Genomic DNA, 18,756 nt, shown 5'->3' on the forward strand with positions numbered 1-18,756 from the left:
ACCTCTGTGCTGTATATAGTTAACCATTTACTGCTCAATAAGCCCTGGGAGCAGGAGACAGGCAGTGTGGTCCGGGAGCCCACAATTAAAAAGCTGTTTCAGAGGACTCTGTGCTATATATAATTAACCATATACTTCTCAATAATCCCTGGGAGCAGTGGACAGGCAGTGTGGTCCGGGAGCCCCCAAAAAAATGCTGGTTCAGAGACCTCTGTCCCTGTATATAGTTAAACCTTTTCCTGCTCAATAATCCCTGGGAGCAGGGGTTAAAATGATGTGTCAGAGACCACTGGGTCTGTATATAGTTAACCATTTACTTCTCAATAATCCCTGGGAGCAAGGGACAGGCAGTGTGGCTCCAGGAGCACCCAATTAAAAAGCTGTTTCAGAGACCTCTGTGCTGTATATATTTAACCATTTACTTCTCAATAATCCCTGGGAGCAGGGGACAGCAGTGTGGCCTCGGGAGCCCCCAATTCAAAAGCTGTTCCAGAGACGTCTGTGCTGTATATATTTAACCATTTACTTCTCAATAATCCCTGGGAGCAGGGGACAGGCAGTGTGGTCTCTTGAGAAAACAATTAAAACTCTGTTTCAGAGACCTCTGTGCCTGTATATAGTTAACCATTTACTGCTCAATAATCCCTGGGTGCAGGGGACAGCCAGTGTGGCCTCGGGAGCACCCAATTAAAAAGCTGTTTCAGTGATCTCAGTGTCTAAATATAGTTAACCATTTACGTCTCAATAATCCTGGGGAGCAGGGGACAGGCAGTGTGGCTCCGGGTGCCCCAAATTAAAAATCTGTTTCAGAGATCTCTGTGCTGTATATAGTTAACCATTTACTTCTCAATTATCCCTGGGAGCAGGGGACAGGCAGTGTAGCTCCGGAAGCCCCCAATTAAAAAGTTGTTTCAGAGACCTCTGTGCTGTATATAGTTAACCATTTACTTCTCAATAATCCCTGGGAGCAGGGGACAGGCAGTGTGGCCTCGGGAGCCCCCAATTTAAAAACTGTTTCAGGGACCTCTGTGCCTGAATATAGTTAACAATTTACTGCTCAATAATCCTTGGGAGCAGGGGACAGGCAGTGTGTCCGGGAACCCCCAATTAAAAAGCTGTTTCTGAGACCTCTGTGCTGTATATAGTTAACCATTTACTGCTCAATAATCCCTGGGAGCAGGAGACAGGCAGTGTGGTCCGGGAGCCCACAATTAAAAAGCTGTTTCAGAGGACTCTGTGCTATATATAATTAACCATTTACTTCTCAATAATCCCTGGGAGCAGTGGACAGGCAGTGTGGTCCGGGAGCCCCCAAAACAATGCTGGTTCAGAGACCTCTGTCCCTGTATATAGTTAAACCTTTTCCTGCTCAATAATCCCTGGGAGCAGGGGTTAAAATGATGTGTCAGAGACCACTGGGTCTGTATATAGTTAACCATTTACTTCTCAATAATGCCTGGGAGCAAGGGACAGGCAGTGTGGCTCCAGGAGCACCCAATTAAAAAGCTGTTTCAGAGACCTCTGTGCTGTATATATTTAACCATTTACTTCTCAATAATCCCTGGGAGCAGGGGACAGCAGTGTGGCCTCGGGAGCCCCCAATTCAAAAGCTGTTCCAGAGACGTCTGTGCTGTATATATTTAACCATTTACTTCTCAATAATCCCTGGGAGCAGGGGACAGGCAGTGTGGTCTCTTGAGAAAACAATTAAAACTCTGTTTCAGAGACCTCTGTGCCTGTATATAGTTAACCATTTACTGCTCAAAAATCCCTGGGTGCAGGGGACAGCCAGTGTGGCCTCGGGAGCACCCAATTAAAAAGCTGTTTCAGTGATCTCAGTGTCTAAATATAGTTAACCATTTACGTCTCAATAATCCTGGGGAGCAGGGGACAGGCAGTGTGGCTCCGGGTGCCCCAAATTAAAAATCTGTTTCAGAGATCTCTGTGGTGTATATAGTTAACCATTTACTTCTCAATTATCCCTGGGAGCAGGGGACAGGCAGTGTAGCTCCGGGAGCCCCCAATTAAAAAGCTGTTTCAGAGACCTCTGTGCTGTATATAGTTAACCATTTACTTCTCAATAATCCCTGGGAGCAGGGGACAGGCAGTGTGGCCTCGGGAGCCCCCAATTTAAAAACTGTTTCAGGGACCTCTGTGCCTGAATATAGTTAACAATTTACTGCTCAATAATCCCTGGGAGCAGTGGACAGGCAGTGTGGCGTCGTGAGCCCCCAATTAAAAAGCTGTTTCAGAGACGTCTGTGCTGTATATATTTAACCATTTTCTTCTCAATAATCCCTGGGAGTAGGGGACAGCAGTGTGGCCTCGGGAGCCCCCAATTAAAAAGCTGATTCAGAGACCTCTGTGCTGTAAATAGTTAACCATTTACTGCTCAATAATCCCTGGGAGCAGGGGACAGCAGTGTGGACTTGGGAGCCCCCAATTAAAAAGCTTTTTCAGAGACCTCTGTGCTTGTATATAGTTAACCATTTACTGCTCAATAATCCCTGGGAGCAGGGGACAGGCAGTGTGGCTCCGAGATCCCCCAATTAAAAAACTTTTTCAGTGACCTCTGTGCAATCTATCGTTAACCATTTGCTTCTCAATAATCCCTGGGAGCAGGGGACAGGCAGTGTGGTCCGTGAGCCACAATTAAAAAGCTGTTTCAGAGACCTCTGTGCTGTATATATTTAACCATTTAGTTCTCAATAATCCCTGGGAGCAGGGGACAGGCAGTGTGGCCTTGGGAGCTCCCAATTAAAAAGCTGTTTCAGAGACCTCTGCGCTGTATATATTTAACCATTTACTGCTCAATAATCGCTGGGAGCAGGGGACAGGCAGCGTGGCTCCGGGTGCCCCCAATTAAAAAGCTGTTTCAGTGACCTCTGTTCCTATATATAGTTAACTATTTACTGCTCAATAATCCCTGGGAGCAGGAGTCAGGCAGTGTGGCTCCGGGAGCCCCCAATTAAAAAACTGTTTCAGGGACCTCTGTGCTGTATATATTTAACCATTTACTTCTCAATAATCCCTGGGAGCAGGGGACAGGCAGTGTGGCTCCGGGAGTCCCCAATTAAAAAGCTGTTTCAGAGACCTCTGCGCTGTATATATTTAACCATTTACTGCTCAATAATCGCTGGGAGCAGGGGACAGGCAGCGTGGCTCCGGGTGCCCCCAATTAAAAAGCTGTTTCAGAGACCTCTGTGCTGTACATAGTTAACCATTTACTGCTCAATAATCCCTGGGAGCAGGAGTCAGGCAGTGTGGCTCCGGGAGCCCCCAATTAAAAAACTGTTTCAGGGACCTCTGTGCTGTATATATTTAACCATTTACTTCTCAATAATCTCTGGGAGCAGGGGACAGCAGTGTGGCCTCGGGAGCCCCCAATTTAAAAGCTGTTTCAGAGACGTCTGTGCTGTATATATTTAACCATTTTCTTCTCAATAATCCCTGGGAGCAGGGGACAGGCAGTGTGGCCTCGGGAGCCCCCAATTTAAAAACTGTTTCAGGGACCTCTGTGCCTGAATATAGTTAACAATTTACTGCTCAATAATCCCTGGGAGCAGGGGACAGCAGTGTGGACTTGGGAGCCCCCAATTAAAAAGCTTTTTCAGAGACCTCTGTGCTTGTATATAGTTAACCATTTACTGCTCAATAATCCCTGGGAGCAGGGGACAGGCAGTGTGGCTCCGAGATCCCCCAATTAAAAAACTTTTTCAGTGACCTCTGTGCAATCTATCGTTAACCATTTGCTTCTCAATAATCCCTGGGAGCAGGGGACAGGCAGTGTGGTCCGTGAGCCACAATTAAAAATCTGTTTCAGAGACCTCTGTGCTGTATATATTTAACCATTTAGTTCTCAATAATCCCTGGGAGCAGGGGACAGGCAGTGTGGCCTTGGGAGCTCCCAATTAAAAAGCTGTTTCAGAGACCTCTGCGCTGTATATATTTAACCATTTACTGCTCAATAATCGCTGGGAGCAGGGGACAGGCAGCGTGGCTCCGGGTGCCCCCAATTAAAAAGCTGTTTCAGTGACCTCTGTTCCTATATATAGTTAACTATTTACTGCTCAATAGTCCCTGGGAGCAGGAGTCAGGCAGTGTGGCTCCGGGAGCCCCCAATTAAAAAACTGTTTCAGGGACCTCTGTGCTGTATATATTTAACCATTTACTTCTCAATAATCCCTGGGAGCAGGGGACAGGCAGTGTGGCTCCGGGCGCCCCCAATTAAAAAGCTGTTTCAGAGACCTCTGCGCTGTATATATTTAACCATTTACTGCTCAATAATCGCTGGGAGCAGGGGACAGGCAGCGTGGCTCCGGGTGCCCCCAATTAAAAAGCTGTTTCAGAGACCTCTGTGCTGTACATAGTTAACCATTTACTGCTCAATAATCCCTGGGAGCAGGAGTCAGGCAGTGTGGCTCCGGGAGCCCCCAATTAAAAAACTGTTTCAGGGACCTCTGTGCTGTATATATTTAACCATTTACTTCTCAATAATCTCTGGGAGCAGGGGACAGGCAGTGTGGCCTCGGGAGCCCCCAATTTAAAAACTGTTTCAGGGACCTCTGTGCCTGAATATAGTTAACAATTTACTGCTCAATAATCCCTGGGAGCAGGGGACAGGCAGTGTGGTCTCGGGTGAAAACAATTAAAACACTGTTTCAGAGACCTCTGTGCCTGTATATAGTTAACCATTTACTGCTCAATAATCCCTGGGTGCAGGGGACAGCCAGTGTGGCCTCGGGAGCACCCAATTAAAAAGCTGTTTCAGTGATCTCAGTGTCTAAATATAGTTAACCATTTTCGTCTCAATAATCCTGGGGAGCAGGGGACAGGCAGTGTGGCTCCGGGTGCCCCAAATTAAAAATCTGTTTCAGAGATCTCTGTGCTGTATATAGTTAACCATTTACTTCTCAATTATCACTGGGAGCAGGGGACAGGCAGTGTAGCTCCGGGAGCCCCCAATTAAAAAGCTGTTTCAGAGACTTCTGTGCTGTATATAGTTAACCATTTACTGCTCAATAATCCCTGGGAGCAGGGGACAGGCAGTGTGGCCTCGGGAGCCCCCAATTTAAAAACTGTTTCAGGGACCTCTGTGCCTGAATATAGTTAACAATTTACTGCTCAATAATCCCTGGGAGAAGGGGACAGGCAGTGTGGCGTCGTGAGCCCCCAATTAAAAAGCTGTTTCAGAGACGTCTGTGCTGTATATATTTAACCATTTTCTTCTCAATAATCCCTGGGAGTAGGGGACAGCAGTGTGGCCTCGGGAGCCCCCAATTAAAAAGCTGATTCAGAGACCTCTGTGCTGTATATCGTTAACCATTTACTTCTCAATAATCCTTGGGAGCAGGGGACAGACTGTGTGGTCGGGAGCTCCCAATTAAAAAGCTGTTTCAGTGACCTCTGTGCTGTGTATATTTAACCATTTACTTCTCAATAATCCCTGGGAGCAGGGGACAGTCAGTGTGGTCTCTTGAGAAAACAATTAAAACTCTGTTTCAGAGACCTCTGTGCCTGTATATAGTTAACCATTTACTGCTCAATAATCCCTGGGTGCAGGGGACAGGCAGTGTGGCCTCGGGAGCACCCAATTAAAAAGCTGTTTCAGTGATCTCAGTGCCTAAATATAGTTAACCATTTACGTCTCAATAATCCTGGGGAGCAGGGGACAGGCAGTGTGGCTCCGGGTGCCCCAAATTAAAAATCTGTTTCAGAGATCTCTGTGCTGTATATAGTTAACCATTTACTTCTCAATTATCCCTGGGAGCAGGGGACAGGCAGTGTAGCTCCGGGAGCCCCCAATTAAAAAGCTGTTTCAGAGACCTCTGTGCTGTATATAGTTAACCATTTACTGCTCAATAATCCCTGGGAGCAGGGGACAGGCAGTGTGGCCTAGGGATCCCCCAATTAAAAAGCTGTTTAAGAGATCGCTATGCTGTATATATTTAACCATTTACTGCTCAATAATCCCTGGGTTGCAGGGGACAGGCAGCGTGGCTCCGGGAGCCCCCAATTAAAAAGCTGTTTCAGGGACTACTGTGCTGTGTATATTTAACCATTTACTTCTCAATAATCCCTGGGAGCAGGGGACAGGCAGTGTGGTCTCGGGAGAAAACAATTAAAACGCTGTTTCAGAGAACTCTGTGCCTGTATATAGTTAACCATTTACTTCTCAATAATCCCTGGGAGCAGGGGACAGGCAGTGTGGCTCCAGGAGCCCCCAATTGAAAAGCTGTTTCAGAGACCTCTGTGCTGTACATATTTAACCATTTACTGCTCAATAATCCCTGGGAGCAGGGGACAGGCAGTGCGGCCTCGGGAGCCCCCAATTCAAAAGCTGTTTCAGAGACCTCTGTGCTGTATATAGTTAACCATTTACTGCTCAATAATCCCTGGGAGCAGGGGACAGGCAGTGTGGCCTCGGGAGCCCCCAATTAAAAAACTGTTTCAGGGACCTCTGTGCCTGAATATAGTTAACAATTTACTGCTCAATAATCCCTGGGAGCAGGGGACAGGCAGTGTGGTCGGGAGCTCCCAATTAAAAAGCTGTTTCAGAGACCTCTGTGCTGTATATTGTTAACCATTTACTGCTCAATAATCCCTGGGAGCAGGGTACAGGCAGTGTGTCCTCGGGAGCCCCCAATTAAAAACGTGTTTCAGAGACCTCTGCGCCTGTATATAGTTAACCATTTACTTTGTCTTAATAATCGCTCGGAGCGGAGGACAGGCAGTGTGGCCTCGTGTGGCCCAAATTAAAAAGCAGTTTCAGAGACCTCTGTGCTGTATATATTTAGCCATTTACTGCTCAATAATCCCTGGGAGCAGGGGACAGGCAGTGTGTCCGGGAACCCCCAATTAAAAAGCTGTTTCTGAGACCTCTGTGCTGTATATACTTAACCATTTACTGCTCAATAATCCCTGGGAGCTTGAGACAGGCAGTGTGGTCCGGGAGCCCCCAATTAATAAGTTGTTTCAGAGGACTCTGTGCTATATATAATTAACCATTTACTTCTCACTAATCCCTGGGAGCAGGGGACAGGCAGTGTGGTCCGGGAGCCCCCAAAAAAATGCTGGTTCAGAGACCTCTGTCCCTGTATATATTTAAACCTTTTCCTGCTCAATAATCCCTGGGAGCAGGGGTTAAAATGATGTGTCCGAGACCACTGGGCCTGTATATAGTTAACCATTTACTGCTCAATAATTCTTGGGACCAGGGGACAGGCAGTGTGGCCTCGGGAGCCCCCAGTTAAAAAGGTGTTTCAGATACTCTGTGCTGTACATTGTTAACCATTTAATGCTCAATAATCCCTGGGAGCAGATGACAGGCAGTGTGGCCTCGGGAGCCCATAGTTAAAAAGGTGTTTCAGATACACTGTGCTGTATATAGTTAACCATTTACTGCTCAATAATCCCTGGGAGCTGGGGACAGGCAGTGTGGTCCGGGAGCCCCCAATTAAAAAGCTGTTTCAGAGACCTCTGCGCCTGTATATAGTTAACCACTTACTGCTCAATAATCCCTGGGAGCAGTGGACAGCAGTGTGGCCTTGGGAGCCCCCAATTAAAAAGCTGTTTCAGAGACCTCTGTGCTGTATATATTTCACCATTTACTGCTCAATAATCCCTGGGAGCAGGGCCAGGCAGCGTGGCTCCGGGTGCCCCCAATTAAAAAGCTGTTTCAGTGACCTCAGTGCCTATATATAGTTAACTATTTACTGCTCAATAATCCCTGGGAGCAGGAGTCAGGCAGTGTGGCTCCGTGAGCCCCCAATTAAAAAGCTGTTTCAGAGACCTCGGTGCCTGTATATAGTTAACCAGTTACTGCTCAATAATCCCTGGGAGCAGGGGACAGGCAGTGTGGCTCCGAGATACCCCCATTAAAAAACTTTTTCAGTTACCTCTGTGCAGTCTATCGTTAACCATTTGCTTCTCAATAATCCCTGTGAGCAGGGGCCAGGCAGTGTGGTCCGTGAGCCACAATTAAAAAGCTGTTTCACAGACCTCTGTGCTGTATATAGTTAACCATTTACTGCTCAATAATCCCTGGGTGCTGGGGACAGGCAGTGTGGCCTCGTGAGCCCCCAATTAAAAAGCTGTTTCAGAGTCCTCTATGCTGTATATAGTTAACCATTTACTGCTCAATAATCCCTGGGAGCTGGGGGCAGGCAGTGTGGCCTCGTGAGCCCCCAATTAAAAACACTTTCAGAGACCTCATTGCTGTATATACTTAACCATTTAGTTCTCAATAATCCCTGCGAGCAGGGGACAGCAGTGTGGCCTTGGGAGCCCCCAATTAAAAAGCTGTTTCAGAGGACTCTGTGCTATATATAATTAACCATTTACTTCTCAATAATCCCTGGGAGCAGGGGACAGGCAGTGTGGTCCGGGAGCCCCAAAACAAATGCTGGTTCAGAGACCTCTGTCCCTGTATATAGTTAAACCTTTTCCTGCTCAATAATCCTTGGGAGCAGGGGTTAAAATGATGTGTCAGAGACCACTGGGCCTGTATATAGTTAACCATTTACTGCTCAATAATCCCTGGGAGCAGGGGACAGGCAGTGCGGCCCCGGGAGCCCCCAGTTAAAAAGGTGTTTCAGATACTCTGTGCTGTATATTGTTAACCATTTCCTGCTCAATAATCCCTGGGAGCAGATGACAGGCAGTGTGGCCTCGGGAGCCCATAGTTAAAAAGGTGTATCAGATACACTGTGCTGTATATAGTTAACCATTTACTGCTCAATAATCCCTGGGAGCAGGTGACAGGCCGTGTGGCTCAGGGAGCCCGAATTAAAAAGCTGTTTCAGAGACCTCTGCGCCTGTATATAGTTAACCATTTACTGCTCAATAATCCCTGGGAGCAGGGGACAGGCAGTGCGGCTCCGGGAGCCCCCAATTAAAAAGCTGTTTCAGAGACCTCTGTGCCTGTATATAGTTAACCATTTACTGCTCAATAATCCCTGGGAGCATGGGACAGGCAGTGTGGCTCCGAGATCCCCCAATTAAAAAGCTGTTTCAGTGACCTCTGTGCTGTATATAGTTAACCATTTGCTTCTCTATAATCCCTGGGAGCAGGGACAGGCAGTGTGGTCCGTGAGCACAATTAAATAGCTGTTTCACAGACCTCTGTGCTGTTTATAGTTAACCGTTTACTGCTCAATAATCCCTGGATGCTGGGGACAGGCAGTGTGGCTTCGGGAGCCCCCAATTAAAAAGCTGTTTCAGAGACCTCTGTGCTGTAAATAGTTAACCATTTACTGCTCAATAATCCCTGGGAGCAGGGGACAGCAGTGTGGACTTGGGAGCCCCCAATTAAAAAGCTGTTTCAGAGACCTCTGTGCTGTATATATTTAACCATTTACTGCTCAATAATCCCTGGGAGCAGGGGGCAGGCAGCGTGGCTCCGGGTGCCCCCAATAAAAAACCTGTTTCAGTGACCTCTGTGCCTATATATAGTTAACTATTTACTGCTCAATAATCCTTGGGAGCAGGAGTCAGGCAGTGTGGCTCCGTGAGTCCCCAATTAAAAAGCTGTTTCAGTGATCTCTGTGCTGTGTATATTTAACCATTTACTGCTCAATAACCCCTGTGAGCAGGGAACAGGCAGTGTGGCCTTGGGAGCCCACAATTAAAAAGCTGTTTCAGAGGACTCTGTGCTATATATAATTAACAATTTACTTCTCAATAATCGCTGGGAGCAGGGGACAGGCCGTGTGGCTCCGGGAGCCCGAATTAATAAACTGTTTCAGAGACCTCTGCGCTTGTATATAGTTAAGCATTTACTGCTCAATAATCCCTGGGAGCAGGGGACAGGCAGTGCGGCCCCGGGAGCCCCCAATTAAAAAGCTGTTTCAGAGACCTCTGTGCCTGTATATAGTTAACCATTTGCTGCTCAATAATCCCTGGGAGCAGGGGACAGGCAGTGTGGCTCCGAGATTCCCCAATTAAAAAACTTTTTCAGTGACCTCTGTGCAGTCTATCGTTAACCATTTGCTTCTCAATAATACCTGGGAGCAGGGAACATGCAGTGTGGTCCGTGAGCCACAATTAAAAGGCTGTTTCACAGACCTCTGTGCTGTATATAGTTAACCATTTACTGCTCAATAATCCCTGGGAGCTGGGGAAAGGCAGTGTGGCCTCGGGAGCCCCCAATTAAAAACACTTTCAGATACTCTGTGCTGTATATATTTAACCATTTAGTTCTCAATAATCCCTGGGAGCAGGGGACAGGCAGTGTGGTCCGGGAGCCCCCAATTAAAAAGCTGTTTCAGAGACCTCTGTGCTGTATATATTTAACCATTTAGTTCTCAATAATCCCTGGGAGCAGGGGACAGGCAGTGTGGCCTTGGGAGCCCCCAATTAAAAAGCTGTTTCAGAGACCTTTGCGCTGTATATATTTAACCATTTACTGCTCAATAATCGCTGGGAGCAGGGGACAGGCAGCGTCGCTCCGGGTGCCCCCAATTAAAAAGCTGTTTCAGTGACCTCTGTTCCTATATATAGTTAACTATTTACTGCTCAATAATCCCTGGGAGCAGGAGTCAGGCAGTGTGGCTCCGGGAGCCCCCAATTAAAAAACTGTTTCAGGGACCTCTGTGCTGTATATATTTAACCATTTACTTCTCAATAATTCCAGGGAGCAGGGGACAGGCAGTCTGGTCTCGGCTGAAAACAATTAAAACACTGTTTCAGAGACCTCTGTGCCTGTATATAGTTAACCATTTACTGCTCAATAATCCCTGGGAGCAGGGGTCAGGCAGTGTGGCCTCGGGAGCCCCCAATTAAAAAGCTGTTTCACAGACCTCTGTGCTGTATATAATTAACCATTTACTTCTCAATAATCCCTGGGAGCAGGGGACAGGCAGTGTGGCTCCGGGAGCCCCCAATTAAAAAGCTGTTTCAGAGACCTCTGCGCTGTATATATTTAACCATTTACTGCTCAATAATCGCTGGGAGCAGGGGACATGCAGCTTGGCTCCGGGTGCCTTCAATTAAAAAGCTGTTTCAGTGACCTCTCTGCAGTATATCGTTAACCATTTACTGCTCAATAATCAGTGGGAGCAGGAGACAGGCAGTGTGGTCCGGGAGCCCCAAATAAAAAGGTGGTTCAGAGACCTCTGACCCTGTATATAGTTAACCATTTACTGCTCAGTAATCCCTGGGAGCAGGGGACAGGCAGTGTGGCCTCGGGAGCCCCCAGTTAAAAAGGTGTTTCAGATACTCTGTGCTGTATATTGTTAACCATTTACTGCTCAATAATCCCTGGGAGCAGGGGACAGGCAGTGTGGCCTCGGGAGCCCATAGTTAAAAAGCTGTTTCAGATAATCTGTGCTGTATATAGTTAACCATTTACTGCTCAATAATCCCTGGGAGCAGGTGACAGGCCTGTGTGGCTCGGGGAGCCCGAATTAAAAAGCTGTTTCAGAGACCTCTGCGCCTGTATATAGTTAACCATTTACTGCTCAATAATCCCTGGGAGCAGGGGACAGGCAGTGCGGCCCCGGGAGCCCCCAATTAAAAAGTTGTTTCAGAGACCTCTGTGCCTGTATATAGTTAACCATTTACTGCTCAATAATCCCTGGGAGCAGGGGACAGGCAGTGTGTCCGGGTACCCCCAATTAAAAAGCTGTTTCTGAGACCTCTGTGCTGTATATAGTTAACCATTTACTGCTCAATAATCCCTGGGGCCTGGGGACAGGCAGTGTGGCCTCGGGAGCCCCCAATTAAAACGTTGTTTCAGAGACCTCTGTGCCTGTATGTCATTAACCATTTACTGCTCAATAATCAGTGGGAGCAGGGGTCAGGCAGTGTGGTCTGGGAGCCCCCAATTAATAAGCTGGTTCAGAGACATCTGTGCTGTATATAGTTAACAATTTACTGCCCAATAATCCCTGGGAGCAGGGGACAGGCTGTGTGGCTCCGGGAGCCCCCAATTAAAAAGCTGTTTCAGTGACCTCTGTGCAGTCTATCGTTAACCATTTGCTTCTCAATAATCCCTGGAAGCAGGGGACAGGCAGTGTGGTCCGTGAGCCACAATTAAAAAGCTATTTCACAGACCTCTGTGCTGTATATAGTTAACCATTTACTGCTCAATAATCCCTGGGAGCAGGGGAGAAGCAGTGTGACTCCGGGAGCCCCCAATTAAAAAGCTGTTTCAGAGGCATCTGTGCTGTATATAGTTAACCATTTACTGCGCAAAAATCCCTGGGAGCAGGGGACAGGCCGTATGGCTCCGGGAGCCCCCAATTAAAAAGCTGTTTCAGAGACCTCTCTGCTGTATATAGTAAACCATTTACTGCTCAATAATCCCTGGGAGCAGGGGCCAGGCAGAGTGGCCGTGGGAGCCCCCAATTAAAAAGCTGTTTCAGAGGCTTCTGTGCTATATATAATTAACCATTTACTTCTCAATAATCCCTGGGAGCAGTGGACAGGCAGTGTGGTCCGGGAGCCACCAATTAAAAAGCTGTTTCAGTGACCTCTGTGCAGTATATCGTTAACCATTTACTGCTCAATAATCAGTGGGAGCAGGGGACAGGCAGTTTGGTCCGGGAGCCCCAAATAAAATGCTGGTTCAGAGACCTCTGTCCCTGTATATCGTTAACCATTTACTGCTCAATAATCACTGGGAGCAGGGGCTAAAATGCTGTGTCAGAGACCACTGGGCCTGTATATAGTTAACCATTTACTGCTCAATAATCCCTGGGAAAGGGGACAGACAGTGTGGCCTCGGGAGCCCATAGTTAAAAAGGTGTTTCAGATACTCTGTGCTGTATATACTTAACCATATACTGCTCAATAATCCCTAGGAGCAGGTGACAGGCAGTGTGGATTCAGGAGCCCCCAATTAAAACGCTGTTTCAGAGACCTCTGTGCAGTATATAGTTAACCATTTGCTTCTCAATAATCCCTGGGAGCAGGGTTCAGGCAGTGTGGCCTCGGGAGCTCCCAAATAAAAAGCTGGTTCAGAGAACTCTGCGCCTATATATAGCTAACCATTTACTGCTCAATAATCCCTGGGAACAGGGGACAGGCAGTGCGGCCCCGGGAACCCACAATTAAAAAGTTGTTTCAGAGACCTCTGTGCCTGTATATAGTTAACCATTTACTGCTCAATAATCCCTGGGAGCAGGGTACAGGCAGTGTGGCTCCGGGAGCCCCCAACTAAAAAGTTGTTTCAGAGACCTCTGTGCCTGTATATAGTTAACCATTTACTGCTCAATAATCCCTGGGAGCAAGGGACAGGCAGTGAGGCTCCGGGAGCCCCCAATTAAAAGCTGTTTCAGTGACCTCTGTGCAGTATATCGTTAACCATTTACTGCTCAATAATCCCTGTGAGCAGGGGATAGGCAGTGTGGCTCCGGGAGCACCCAATTAAAAAGCTGTTTCAGAGACCTCTGTGCTGTATATAGTTAACCATTTACTGCTCAATAATCCCCGGGAGCAGGGGACAGGCAGTGTGGCCTCGGGAGCCCCCAATTAAAAAGCTGTTTCAGAGACCTCTGTGCCTGTATATAGTTAACCATTTACTGCTCAATAATCCCCGGGAGCAGGGGACAGGCAGTGTGGCCTTGGGAGCCCCCAATTAAAAAGCTGTTTCAGAGACCTCTGTGTTCTATATAATTAACCATTTACTTCTCAATAATCCCTTTGACCAGTGGACAGGCAGTGTGGCTCCGGGAGCCCCCAATTAAAAAGCTGTTTCAGTGTCCTCTGTGCAGCATATCATTAACCATTTACAACTCAATAATCAGTGGGAGCATAGGTTAAAATGCTGTGTCAGAGACCACTGGGCCTGTATATAGTTCACCATTTACTGCTCAATAATCCCTGGGAGCAGTGGACAGGCAGTGTGGTCTCGGGAGCCCCCAGTTAAAAACGTGTTTCAGATATTCTGTGCTGTATATTGTTAACCATTTACCGCTCAATAATCCCTGGGAGCAGGGGACAGGCAGTGTGGCCTCGGGAGCCCCCAATTAAAACGCTGTTTCAGAGACCTCTGTGCAGTATATAGTTAACCATTTACTGCTCAATAATCCCTGGGAGCAGGGGACAGGCAGTGTGGCTCCGGGAGCCCACAATTAAAAAGTTGTTTCAGAGACCTCTGTGCCTTTACATAGTTAACATTTTACTGCTCAATAATCCCTGGGAGCAGGGGACAGGCAGTGTGGCTCCGGGAGCCCCCAATTAAAAAGCTGTTTCAGTGACCTCTGTGCAGTCTATCGTTAACCATTTGCTTCTCAGTTAACCCTGGGAGCAGGGAACATGCAGTGTGGTCCGTGAGCCACAATTAAAAAGCTGTTTCACAGACCTCTGTGCTGTATATAGTTAACCATTTACTGTTCAATAATCCCTGGGAGCAGGGGACAGGCAGTGTGGTCTCGGGAGAAAACAATTAAAACGCTGTTTCAGAGACCTCTGTGCCTGTATATAGTTAACCATTTACTGCTCAATAATCCCTGGGAGCAGGGGACAGGCAGTGTGTCCTCGGGAGCCTCCAATTAAAAAGCTGTTTCAGAGACCTCTGTGCTGTATATAGTTAACCATTTACTGCTCAATAATCCCTGGCAACAGGGGAGAGGCAGTGTGGCCTCAGGAACCCCCAATTAAAACGCTGTTTCAGAGACCTCTGTGCAGTATATAGTTAACCATTTGCTTCTGAATAATCCCTGGGAGCAGGGATCAGGCAGTGTGGCCTCGGGAGCTCCCAATTAAACAGCTGTTTCAGAGACCTCTCTGCTGTATATAGTTAACCATTTGCTGCTCAATAATCCCTGGGAGCAGGGGTCAGGCAGTGTGGCCTCGGGAGCCCATAATTAAAAAGCTGTGTCAGAGACCTCTGTGCTGTATATAGCTAACCATTTACTGCTCAATAATCCCTGGGAGTAGGTGACAGGCAGTGTGGCCTCGGGAGCCTCCAATTAAAAAGCTGTTTCAGTGACCTCTGTGCTGTATATAGTTAACCATTTACTTCTGAATAATCCCTGGGAGCAGGGGACAGGCAATGTGGTCAGGGAGCCCCAATTAAAAAGCTGTTTCAGAGACCTCTGTGCCTGTATATAGTTAACCATTTACTTTTCAATAATCCCTGGGAGCAGGTGACAGGCAGTGTGGCCTCGGGAGCCCCCAATTAAAAAACTGTTTCAGTGACCTTTGTGCTGTATATAGTTAACCATTAACTTCTCAATAATTCCTGGGAGCAGGGGACAGGCAGTGTGGCTCCGGGAGCCCCCAACTAATAAGTTGTTTCAGAGACCTCTGTGCCTGTATATAGTTAACCATTTACTGCTCAATAATCCCTGGGAGCAGGGGCAGGCAGTGTGGCCTTGGGAGCCCCCAATTAAAAAGCTGTTTCAGAGACCTTTGCGCTGTATATATTTAACCATTTACTGCTCAATAATCGCTGGGAGCAGGGGACAGGCAGCGTCGCTCCGGGTGCCCCCAATTAAAAAGCTGTTTCAGTGACCTCTGTTCCTATATAAAGTTAACTATTTACTGCTCAATAATCCCTGGGAGCAGGAGTCAGGCAGTGTGGCTCCGGGAGCCCCCAATTAAAAAACTGTTTCAGGGACCTCTGTGCTGTATATATTTAACCATTTACTTCTCAATAATTCCAGGGAGCAGGGGACAGGCAGTCTGGTCTCGGCTGAAAACAATTAAAACACTGTTTCAGAGACCTCTGTGCCTGTATATAGTTAACCATTTACTGCTCAATAATCCCTGGGAGCAGGGGTCAGGCAGTGTGGCCTCGGGAGCCCCCAATTAAAAAGCTGTTTCACAGACCTCTGTGCTGTATATAATTAACCATTTACTTCTCAATAATCCCTGGGAGCAGGGGACAGGCAGTGTGGCTCCGGGAGCCCCCAATTAAAAAGCTGTTTCAGAGACCTCTGCGCTGTATATATTTAACCATTTACTGCTCAATAATCGCTGGGAGCAGGGGACATGCAGCTTGGCTCCGGGTGCCTTCAATTAAAAAGCTGTTTCAGTGACCTCTCTGCAGTATATCGTTAACCATTTACTGCTCAATAATCAGTGGGAGCAGGAGACAGGCAGTGTGGTCCGGGAGCCCCAAATAAAAAGGTGGTTCAGAGACCTCTGACCCTGTATATAGTTAACCATTTACTGCTCAGTAATCCCTGGGAGCAGGGGACAGGCAGTGTGGCCTCGGGAGCCCCCAGTTAAAAAGGTGTTTCAGATACTCTGTGCTGTATATTGTTAACCATTTACTGCTCAATAATCCCTGGGAGCAGGGGACAGGCAGTGTGGCCTCGGGAGCCCATAGTTAAAAAGCTGTTTCAGATAATCTGTGCTGTATATAGTTAACCATTTACTGCTCAATAATCCCTGGGAGCAGGTGACAGGCCTGTGTGGCTCGGGGAGCCCGAATTAAAAAGCTGTTTCAGAGACCTCTGCGCCTGTATATAGTTAACCATTTACTGCTCAATAATCCCTGGGAGCAGGGGACAGGCAGTGCGGCCCCGGGAGCCCCCAATTAAAAAGTTGTTTCAGAGACCTCTGTGCCTGTATATAGTTAACCATTTACTGCTCAATAATCCCTGGGAGCAGGGGACAGGCAGTGTGTCCGGGTACCCCCAATTAAAAAGCTGTTTCTGAGACCTCTGTGCTGTATATAGTTAACCATTTACTGCTCAATAATCCCTGGGGCCTGGGGACAGGCAGTGTGGCCTCGGGAGCCCACAATTAAAACGTTGTTTCAGAGACCTCTGTGCCTGTATGTCATTAACCATTTACTGCTCAATAATCAGTGGGAGCAGGGGTCAGGCAGTGTGGTCTGGGAGCCCCCAATTAATAAGCTGGTTCAGAGACATCTGTGCTGTATATAGTTAACAATTTACTGCCCAATAATCCCTGGGAGCAGGGGACAGGCTGTGTGGCTCCGGGAGCCCCCAATTAAAAAGCTGTTTCAGTGACCTCTGTGCAGTCTATCGTTAACCATTTGCTTCTCAATAATCCCTGGAAGCAGGGGACAGGCAGTGTGGTCCGTGAGCCACAATTAAAAAGCTATTTCACAGACCTCTGTGCTGTATATAGTTAACCATTTACTGCTCAATAATCCCTGGGAGCAGGGGAGAGGCAGTGTGACTCCGGGAGCCCCCAATTAAAAAGCTGTTTCAGAGGCATCTGTGCTGTATATAGTTAACCATTTACTGCGCAAAAATCCCTGGGAGCAGGGGACAGGCCGTATGGCTCCGGGAGCCCCCAATTAAAAAGCTGTTTCAGAGACCTCTCTGCTGTATATAGTAAACCATTTACTGCTCAATAATCCCTGGGAGCAGGGGCCAGGCAGAGTGGCCGTGGGAGCCCCCAATTAAAAAGCTGTTTCAGAGGCTTCTGTGCTATATATAATTAACCATTTACTTCTCAATAATCCCTGGGAGCAGTGGACAGGCAGTGTGGTCCGGGAGCCACCAATTAAAAAGCTGTTTCAGTGACCTCTGTGCAGTATATCGTTAACCATTTACTGCTCAATAATCAGTGGGAGCAGGGGACAGGCAGTTTGGTCCGGGAGCCCCAAATAAAATGCTGGTTCAGAGACCTCTGTCCCTGTATATCTTTAACCATTTACTGCTCAATAATCACTGGGAGCAGGGGTTAAAATGCTGTGTCAGAGACCACTGGGCCTGTATATAGTTAACCATTTACTGCTCAATAATCCCTGGGAAAGGGGACAGACAGTGTGGCCTCGGGAGCCCATAGTTAAAAAGGTGTTTCAGATACTCTGTGCTGTATATACTTAACCATATACTGCTCAATAATCCCTAGGAGCAGGTGACAGGCAGTGTGGATTCAGGAGCCCCCAATTAAAACGCTGTTTCAGAGACCTCTGTGCAGTATATCGTTAACCATTTACTGCTCAATAATCCCTGGGAGCAGGGTTCAGGCAGTGTGGCTCCGGGAGCACCCAATTAAAAAGCTGTTTCAGAGACCTCTGTGCTGTATATAGTTAACCATTTACTGCTCAATAATCCCCGGGAGCAGGGGACAGGCAGTGTGGCCTCGGGAGCCCCCAATTAAAAAGCTGTTTCAGAGACCTCTGTGCCTGTATATAGTTAACCATTTACTGCTCAATAATCCCCGGGAGCAGGGGACAGGCAGTGTGGCCTTGGGAGCCCCCAATTAAAAAGCTGTTTCAGAGACCTCTGTGTTCTATATAATTAACCATTTACTTCTCAATAATCCCTTTGACCAGTGGACAGGCAGTGTGGCTCCGGGAGCCCCCAATTAAAAAGCTGTTTCAGTGTCCTCTGTGCAGCACATCATTAACCATTTACAGCTCAATAATCAGTGGGAGCATAGGTTAAAATGCTGTGTCAGAGACCACTGGGCCTGTATATAGTTCACCATTTACTGCTCAATAATCCCTGGGAGCAGTGGACAGGCAGTGTGGTCTCGGGAGCCCCCAGTTAAAAACGTGTTTCAGATATTCTGTGCTGTATATTGTTAACCATTTACCGCTCAATAATCCCTGGGAGCAGGGGACAGGCAGTGTGGCCTCGGGAGCCCCCAATTAAAACGCTGTTTCAGAGACCTCTGTGCAGTATATAGTTAACCATTTACTGCTCAATAATCCCTGGGAGCAGGGGACAGGCAGTGTGGCTCCGGGAGCCCACAATTAAAAAGTTGTTTCAGAGACCTCTGTGCCTTTACATAGTTAACATTTTACTGCTCAATAATCCCTGGGAGCAGGGGACAGGCAGTGTGGCTCCGGGAGCCCCCAATTAAAAAGCTGTTTCAGTG

The sequence above is a fragment of the Scyliorhinus torazame genome, chromosome 23 (assembly GCF_047496885.1).
Source record: "Scyliorhinus torazame isolate Kashiwa2021f chromosome 23, sScyTor2.1, whole genome shotgun sequence".
NCBI lineage: Eukaryota > Metazoa > Chordata > Chondrichthyes > Carcharhiniformes > Scyliorhinidae > Scyliorhinus > Scyliorhinus torazame.